The 3,827-nt window shown below is 40.3% G+C and overlaps 1 pseudogene; it reads right to left on the reverse strand.

Annotated features, from left to right (window-relative positions):
- Window positions 1–614: 614 nt before the first annotated feature.
- On the reverse strand, window positions 615–732 carry LOC126210919 (5S ribosomal RNA; annotated as a pseudogene).
- Window positions 733–3,827: the final 3,095 nt, after the last annotated feature.

Raw genomic sequence — 3,827 nt, forward strand, 5'->3', positions numbered from 1 at the left:
AAGTCTAGGGGACTGCTGACCTCAGAATTTAAGTCCCATAGTGCTCAGAGCCATTTGAACCATTTTATTAAAACCGGCATCTGTTTACATCTGTTTACTGAATTCAAATGGTTCAAATGGCTCTGAGCACTATGTGACTTAACTTCTGAGGTCATCAGTCGCCTAGAATGTAGAACTAATTAAACCTAACTAACCTAAGGACATCACACACATCCATGCCCGAGGCAGGATTCGAACCTGCGACCGTAGCGGTCGCTCGATTCCAGACTGTGGCGCCTAGAACCGCACGGCCACTCCGGCCGGCTTACTGAATTGAAACCTCGATTTACGTCTGTAATTTTTAATCCCCAAACTTCTCTCCATCCTCAGGTTGTCGATTAGTTGATGCCTTAGGATCTGTCTTATCAAGCGATCCTTTTTAGTACTTCCTGATTAGTTATTCGGTCTTCCCATCTAACTCCTCCCGAACAGGCCATGAAGGCCCAAAGGCGTCACTAGATGCGGATATTGAGGATCATGTCGTCAGCACACCGCTCTCAGGGCCGTATGTCGGTTTCCGAGACCGGAGCCGCTACTTCTCAATCGAGCAGTTCCTCAGTTTGCCTCACAAGGCTTGCCAACAGCGCTCGGAAAACCAGATGGTCACCCATCCAAGTGCTAGCCCAGCCCGACAGCGCTCAACTTCGGTGATCTGACGGGAACCGGTATTAACACTGCGGCAAGGTCGTTGGCCTTCCCATCTAATCTTCAGTATTATTCTGTAGCACGACAACGCAAGATCTATTCTCTTCTGTTCTCAGCTGTTTATCGTCCACATTTCACTTCCATATAATGCTACACCCCAAATAAATACCTTCAGAAGTGACTTCCTAACATTTAAATTTACATTCGATGTTACCAAATTTCTCTTTTTCAGAAACATTTCTCTTGTTATTTCCAGTATGCATTTTATATCTTCTCTGTTTCTACCATCGTTAGTTATTTTGCTGCCGAAACAGCAAAACGCTTCTATTAGATCTAGTGCCACATTTCCTAATCTAATTCCCTCACCATCTCCTGATTTAATTCAGCTACATTCCATTAGCCTTGTTTACTTTTGTTGCTGTTCTTTTTATAGCTTCTTTTCTAGACACTACCCATTCTGTCAAATGCTCTTGCAAGTCTTTTGCCGGTTCTAACAGAACTATAATGTCATCGACAAACAAGTTTTTAATATCTTCTCACTAATGTTTAATTTGCTTTCGAAATTTCTCCTTAGTTTCCCTTACAGCTTCCACAATGTAAAAATACAATAACATTTTCAAAAGCTTTCTCTAAATCTGCAAATGCTATAAACGTATGCAGGGTGTTCAGTTTATCAGAAGACATCGAAACATCTCGAAAACTACACATCAGATCCAAATAATTTTAAATTGAAGTTTATTCGCCACGGAGAGGGACATCCAGTTACACTGCCTATCCCACCCTGCGTGTGGGGGCGGATCTCTGAAACAGAAACCCTCATTTTTTATTGAAGATTAGGATTCCACGGGGAAGTACATAAGTTTTATCTGAAACATTTTTTCGTTTCGGCAGATGGAGGTGTAACTGGAAAAATCAAAACAGTTGGAAAATCGTATGTTTCAAAACGCTTACCAATGGTACTTGAATTAACGCACCACCTGCGAGAGTAGGGCAGCCGATTATTTCATAACTTTTAATGGGAAACCCCATTCTCAACGCTGAATTCCTTCGACAAAACGAAAATAGGACCGCTCGACGCGCCGTTGTGGCTAGGTAGTGAACTACGACTAACCGTAAAGCAATGCAGCCCCATTAAGAGTTATGCAATAATTGCCTGTCCTACCCTCGCAACGTGGAGATTCAAGTACCATTGGACAGCACTTTCAAATATACGACTTTCTAACCACTTTGATTTTTCCGATTGCAGCGGAATCTGACGCGTAAGGAAAAATTGTTGTAGACGAAATATACGTATTTTTTTCCGTAGAATCTGAATCTTCAGTTAAAAATGGGGGTTCCCACTTGAGATTACAAAGTTGCCCCCGCCTTCACGCACGGGGTGAGAACAGCGGTTGAGTTATCATCGGATGTCCCCATCCGAGACGATCAAATATTATTTATAATTTTTTTTGATCCAATGTGTTGCTTTCGAGATATTTCAATGTTTTCACATAAATTGAAAACCCTGTATATATTCTAAGATAAGTGGTAGAATCAGCATTGGCTCGCGTGTTCCTACATTTTTGCGTAATCCAAAGTTGTCTTTCCCAAGGTCGGCTTCTAACCGCCTGTATAATTTTGACCCTGAGAGTGGGAATCCGCCGTATGCGGGGGATTCTACGACGTCGGTAGTATGCAGCAGAAAAAGAAAGTCCTTGAACGACAAGATGTGGGAAATTACTTTCCATCAGACAAGACAGGGGCCTACGACTTTATCTTACAAGGGCGTATAAAAGGTTTTCCAAAAGTATTCTTCATTGGTGATAACAGCGTGACGATTATCTTGGTAAATACCACGACGATGGCAGGTGCTTCCACTTGCACATACACTTACTTATTCGGCGTGTTCTTCAGCTCGAAGGCTATCTGCCGAAAAATGGAATCCATATCTCGTTTCTTCCACTCCAAGATCAGGGAGTCTATCACTACATCCGCTGATCTCTTTAGGACTGATGGAAACTGCAGAGGGAGAGGTTTGTCCTGCATTGTGTATAAGAAACGTGAAAGAACTGACGAAATTTATATTCGACGAGATGAGCGACCTGTGGCTTGGACAGTGTAATCTCCCGCCTCCTTCCTTCTTCCAGCTATTGACCACATTGAACAATGCCCAGTCCAAGTAATTAATGAGCAAAGTGTTTGAGAAGATTTTGAGAGGACCGAAGATTATAATATAGTTTCAGGTTCACTTGGCTAGTCATGTTGAGATGGCTCCAGTTCTTGTCTAGGGGTCTGATTTTTGTAACTGAAAATCTCACAACAGGTCCTCGCAGTTGGTTTGAACTAAATAAATCTGAAGATTGATGTGGCAGATTTTTCTCATGTTTTAGTATATCATACAGTCTTTTGATTTTTCACATCAACAAATCCGAAATTACATTGTTCGCGCCTATTATACAAGAATACCTCCGATTTCATCACAGGCAAACTTACGACTCTCTCACTCTGCGGAAAAAACATTATTCTAAAGGGTTTACAATCTCTGTTAACAAATGAATTCCTACTGGCTTTCATTGTATTATTAATTTTCATTATTATTTCATAAATGAATCCATAAATAAAAATAGTAAACAGTTTCGGGAATGTGTAAGTATAACAGAAACCTTAAATGTGCAAATATTTCGTAATTTCAAATGTGTCTAAAAAGTAATTTTAACTGTTCATTCAGAACTAGTACTTATCGATTTTAACATCGAAAGTAAAATATTTTATACAGTATTTCCTTTTCATAGCTTGAAATAGAACATACTGTGTATAAAATCATATTAAAATTTTCAGAAAAGTAACTAAGACAATACTGATCTGTCCAAAATTCGAAAAATAATACTGGTATCGACAAGGACTGTTGAGGGAATGAAATGCTGGAGGAGGATGTCCTGCTACAACAGATACCAGATTAAAAATTCCCAACATACAGGGTTAACGCGAACTCCACCGACGAAATTTCCAAAGATTTTGAGGTGTATTATCTGAGTATTTTGACCTAAGGGATCCCCGTGGCTCGTTACAGAGCAGTACTATAACTATGATTTCTTCTGCTTGTTACCGCAAATACCTCCGATCCCGTGACAATATCTTCTCAATATCGAAAAATCCTGTAATCA

This window comes from Schistocerca nitens, chromosome 10 (genome assembly GCF_023898315.1).
Source record: "Schistocerca nitens isolate TAMUIC-IGC-003100 chromosome 10, iqSchNite1.1, whole genome shotgun sequence".
Lineage (NCBI taxonomy): Eukaryota > Metazoa > Arthropoda > Insecta > Orthoptera > Acrididae > Schistocerca > Schistocerca nitens.